Source organism: Oxyura jamaicensis, chromosome Z (genome assembly GCF_011077185.1).
Source record: "Oxyura jamaicensis isolate SHBP4307 breed ruddy duck chromosome Z, BPBGC_Ojam_1.0, whole genome shotgun sequence".
NCBI classification, from domain to species: Eukaryota; Metazoa; Chordata; class Aves; order Anseriformes; family Anatidae; genus Oxyura; species Oxyura jamaicensis.
In genome coordinates, this window is record NC_048926.1 from 55,962,983 (window position 1) to 55,968,647 (window position 5,665).

The 5,665-nt window shown below is 46.5% G+C and overlaps 1 protein-coding gene across 2 annotated transcripts in view; it reads right to left on the bottom strand.

The window, feature by feature from the left end:
* CHD1 (chromodomain helicase DNA binding protein 1) overlaps window positions 1-573 on the bottom strand; it is a 53,568-nt gene extending 52,995 nt beyond the window's left edge. Inside the window, exon 1 of one of the 2 annotated variants that reach the window (XM_035309697.1) lies at window positions 149-573. The gene's annotated coding sequence lies outside the window, so the exon portion shown is untranslated. The remainder of the gene's footprint in view (window positions 1-148) is intronic. The other variant, XM_035309698.1, reaches the window with a different exon arrangement.
* Between the last annotated feature and the right edge of the window lie 5,092 nt (window positions 574-5,665).

A 5,665-nucleotide genomic window follows, 5' to 3' on the forward strand; every position in this document is an offset into this window, starting at 1 on the left:
CCCGCTCCCTCCTCCGGCGGAACACAGCCTGCGGGCCCCGCAGCAAGCGGCCATCCGCACCCCCCGCCCCGCCGCCGCCCGCCCCCGGGAACCGCGCGACCCCGCACCGGCGACCGGGGCAGAGGAGCCATGGCGGGCCGCTGCCTACCTGCGTGCGCCCGGCACGGCACGGCACAGCCCGGCACGGCACGGCCAGGCCTCGCCACGGCCGCCCCGGCCCGAGCCTGCGCTACGCCCCGCGGGGAGCTCCGTGCCGCAGCCCTGGGTCCGAGCCGCTCCCGCGGCCGCGGCGGGGCCTGCGCCGCCGCCGCTCCTCCCGCTGGCCGCCCTCGGCCGGCTCGAACAATGGGGCCCGGCAGCGGGCAGGGAGGGGCGCGGGGAGAAGCGGGGCTGGGCGCCGCTCCGGCTCCGGCTCGGCTCCGCTCCGTGCTGCCGCCGCTCCTCAAGTCCTGCCGACCGCCGCCATCACGCCGCCGCTCCGCTCAGCCTCCCCCTCCCGCGGTCGGATGGAAACCCCGGGCGTGATGTCAGCCCTGCGCCCTGGGACCGAGCGGGAGGAGGAGGAGGAGGAGGAGGAGCAGAGCGGGAGGAAGGCGGGGAGGAGGAGCCCCGGCCGGGAGGGCCTGATCACCGCCACCGGGGCCGCCGCAGCGCCTCCCCTCCTCGGACGGGGACGGGGCCGCCCGAGGGCGCAGGGCCCGGCCCGGCGGGGCGCCGTGGTTAGCGCTCTGCGCAGCGCGGTGTTTTTTTTTTTATTATTATTATTATTTATTATTATTATTTGTGTGTGTGTGTGTTTGAGCTAGGTGTTCCCGTGAAAATCGCGGCCCGGTAGCAAACGGGCGCGCTTCTCGCTCACCCTGCGCAGTCACGAGTGGTGTCGGGGCGGCCTTGGGAAGGTTTGGCTGGAGGCAGACAGACCTCCATCCTGCCTAGCACCCACTGTCTCGAAGTGGCTCATAAGGGAGCCTTAAAAATAATAATCGTGGAAGTCCTGCTTCTGCGGGGTTCAGAACTGGGTGAGAAAGGGACACGGGGGCTGCCGGGTGGGCGCTGCGCCACAGGCAGCAGGGCTCCGAGGCCGGGCACCCGCTGGAATGAGGAAGCAGCTCAGCTCCCGTCTGCTCCTCGGGTGCACGCCTTCGCATTTACTCCGCCACACCTCTGCGGGGTTGGTGCTCTTGGAGATGTGGTGCCAGAGCTGGGCATTTCTTCAACACCGTGCAAAAGAAGTCAAGATGAACATGAAAACATAGTTGGGCCATCAAGACAGGGAAGACTAGAAAGAAGAGAGTGGCTGCCTGGTTGCAGTAGAGCAAGGTGGTTACAGTAGCTGTCGAACTAATTCAAGCTTGAAGAGCTTTGTTGGCCAAGGGCCAACATCTTAGCCACAGTCAGTCAGCTGGAGACCTCTTGGGCCCATGGCTTACCTCATGGTTGCCCTTCAAGGGTGAGCAAAGCCAGGCGCCTCTGTGTTCACTGGAGGGTGGACAGCCAGTGCTCCTGCAGCCCCTTCAGCTGGATGGCTGCAGTTTCCTGGAGCTGCTCCTTCAGCTCACCACGTGGATTGTGCCACATGCCCCAACTCTGAGAAGTGGCAAGGGCTAGATGAAGCATATCCACCAGGCCGCCTTTCAAGCAGCATAGAAAAGTACAACAAAATTTCAGGGGCTGAAGGCAGAATTTATATATGTATATATATATGTATGTGTTCCCCCACCCCCCTCAGATCTACATCTTAAAAGATGCAACAGGAATTGCTCAGTCAAGAAAATGTCTTCCAGGTCTACAAAAGGTCTATCAGACTTGCTCATCGAAGCATTTACGTTTGCCTAAGTCAGCTGAAGGAAGAATATTTTGTGACAGACAAGGGTGCTGCAAGATCAATGGACTGAAATTTCAGTTGTAGTGTCAGAACGGAAATGACTTTTAAATCAAGGTAATTAATTAAAACAACAAGAGCAACAAGAACAAACCTTTTCCAAGGATGATTCCAATCCTAATAGTTGAAGGATTTTTATTACTTTTCTGGATTTGTTAATTTTAAGGAAAACCATAGAAAATCACTGCTTTGTTCAACCAGCAGTTACAGACCTTACACAGAAATTTTGGAATAAAGCAGTTACCTGCAGCACGCAGGAGACAGGACCAAGTTGATAAGAATTCTGAAACATGCTACGTGTTAGGTACACAGCTTATGTGGCTTACAAAGATGAATAATTCAAATCATATATAGGTGATGAACAATAGTCATAATAGTTTTCAGAGGGTGTCCTTAGAGCTGGTTGCAAAACTTTTGTAGGTCAATATAGATACATAAATACATAATTTACCTGTATGATATCAATATGATCCACAGAATCAGTAAAACCTCTAATAATGAAACCACACCTAAATAGACATAAAAGGAATACATGAATTTAGCATCCCTTTCTGTTTACAGAATCTCTCATACAAACTGCTACACATTGTCTAGCTGGAGATATATTAAAAGTGCTCAAGTAAGAAAGGAAGTAGGGGAACAAAGCAAAAGAGAACACGAAATAAATTCCAGCAATTCTAGTTGCTTAGCTATAGAATGCACTCAATTCTTACTAACTATCTAAAAACCTAAACATCATTAAAGGGGACAGATGTAAGTCAAATTCCTCTATTTTTGCTTCCAACTTCCTCTCTTCAAGATCCTAATTACTCACAGAGATAGTCTTTCTTTTTCATCCTTCCCTTTTCTTCATTTCCATTCCTTCTTACTCATTTGTAAGAAGTCATATAAAGAAAATAGTTTTATTCAGCTAAAAATATCTTTCCAGGCTGCTGTTTAGAGTATGTGCATAAATTCATTTTGATATATGTTGATTTTTAATCTATCAACAACAATAATGTTCCCTAGAGGAAAACACGTATGAGGAGCAGCTGAGGCCCCTTGGTTTGCTCAGCCCCGAGCAGAGCAGGCTGAGGGGAGGCCTCATGGCGGCCTGCAGCTCCCTCACGAGGGGAGCGGAGGGGCAGGCGCTGAGCTCTGCTCTCTGGGGACAGCGACAGGACCCGAGGGCACGGCATGGAGCTGGGACAGGGGAGGGTCAGGCTGGGGGCTAGGGAAAGGTTTTGGACCAGAGGGTGGTGGGACACTGGGACAGGCTCCCCAGGGCAGTGGTCACAGCACCGAGCCTGCCAGAGTTCAAGAAGCATTTGTACAATGCAGTCAGGCATATTGTTTGATTTTGGGGTGGTTCTGTGTGGAGTTGGACTCAATGACTCTTGTGGGTCAGGATATGCAATTCAGGAAATGCAATGTCTCTGTGATTCTAACCAACTCCTGTTGATAAGTGAAAATCAAGTACTGTTCCCATGAGTCCAATATGTTGCTTTAGTCATTAGTACAGGAGTTAACAAAGAAATCGCTCTTCTTTCAGGTTAAAAGTCAAGGTCGAATGTCCTTGGGTTTATTTATTTATTTATTATTTTGTTTGTTGTTATTTGTTTGGTTGTAATTATTTATTTATTTTTCCCATTTCACATGACAGCTACTAATTTGTCTTTTGAATGGTTAGAGTCCCTTTGGTGATGGGTCCTATGTTTAGATATCATTGATCACACTGCACATACACAGTTTCCCTTGAAGGTTAATACCCCGAATCAGCAAAAAAATTAATACATGCGCAATTTAATGGCATTTTCTGAGTGCTCTTGGGCCTTTGTTTCATTAAGAAGATGGGCGTACTCTTTGAGATTAACTACACAATAAGAAGATCTGACTGTACTTAAATTAATTGCATTTGCAATAGCTTATTTTAGCTATCAAAAGTAACACTGAAAATATGATAGAATGAGTATTAGCAGAAATTAATAAACTGTGTGAGTGCTAAAGAATTCTACCAACACTACTGTCAGGTTTGTAACATCCTATTTCTGGTGCCTTTTGCAGGTGCATAGCACCTCTATCAGCTTTACAGTTAAATCCAGCCCAGCATACCAGATGTCTTGGAGAGCTGCCCTGTGGTTGCTGAAAGGTTCTGGAGTGGACAATGCTGTTTTAGATTAATTAAGCAATAACGCACATACTTGCACCTGCTATGAATACCTATTTGCCAGGAAGGCATTTACATGTAATCTTTACCATAATCTGTCACTATTGGAGAGAGTGCTATAAACTGTCCTTTTATTGCCAGGAGTTCAACACCGGCAATATTAGCATTCAAATTAATAAGTATATACCTACCTCCTTTCCAATGAGGATCAATTTTCAGCTTGTTTGTACAGTTCTGTATTTTAATTAGAACTGTGAGAAGTCTTTCTGCTTCCTGTCTTGCAGTCAAACTAACCTGTGCTTTCACTAACAGAAATTGTTTTCTGAACACAACACTTAAAAATACTAGTCTACACTTTGCAACCGTGGAGATCATCTCCATTTCCTAAGTCTTTTACACGTGCAGTTCTCTAGGATGTGTACTTGCACATACCCTTTCATTTGTGTTTATGAAATGAAGGTGCCTCATATTTTCTAACTTCACCTGGTATCACTGCAATACTAGGCAAGATTAAGATTCAAGTAGAACAAAGTTCTGTTTCAGCAAAACATTAATCAAACTCCTAAGTACAAAAGCTAGAAGTCTCCGTTTTGCTTCATGTTTTGCTTAATAGTCTTCCTAGCTTCCTTCACCTAAATTCTTTCAGTACAATTTCTCAGCTTTCTGTAGCTTGCATTACAATTCATGAAATCACATACTCTGCTAACCTCCTCAACAATCTCTTGCTAAAGCGAGCCTTTTGGTTCAAAGAATACTTCTAAGCTACATGAGAAATTGTTGCCATCCTGGCCTTCCTTCGAACCAAGGTATGGTTTCACAATGGTTTGAATGAACTGGAGTTAGAGCTGCTGTGATTCCATCATCTCTTTTTCCACGCTGTTCAAAGATTAGCCCCATTCAAAAATGATTGCTTTCTGGACATTTTGACTTTCTGAACTAGGTCACCACACCACTGCACATGCAATGATCCATGTGTATTAATATGTAATAATATGGATCAATTAGAAATTGCCACAACTACCAGGATGTTTTTCTCCACATCCCCATGAGAAATGGATTTCTCTTTCACCTTAGAATTTGTTTGTATTACAACTCAGTCAACTCCTTCTTGCCCAGATGGCACAATAAAGTATACATGACCTTCCTATTTTAGCAGCTTTTCACACCATAAGTAATATTGAGTTCTGTTAAACATATCTTCTAGTCTGTATCAAGCAACAAATACACATGACACACAATGTTTTAAGGACAGTTGCATGAGGATTTTTTTAATGACAGAAAAGCTAACACCTATGGGAATAAACTCTTTTGTGTTTCATTTTTTTTTTTTTTTTTTTTTTTTTTCCTCTCTCTCCTCCTGACTGTGTATTACAGGTTTCTGGCATCTAAGCATGCCTCCAGGATGTGGGTGAGAATATCGTGCCTAAAGTGTCACTGATTTAACTACTCCCAACCTCTGGCTATTCTCAAACTGGATTTGTGCTTGTAAACAAAATATAATCAATACACAATCCAAGTTAGATGCACTGCTAAGTATTTAATACAATCCATTTCAATGACTATATTTTCAGATCATTCGCCTTAATTCGGCCCCCTCCCCCCCCCACCCCCACCCCAGTAGGGGTGGCTAAAGTTTA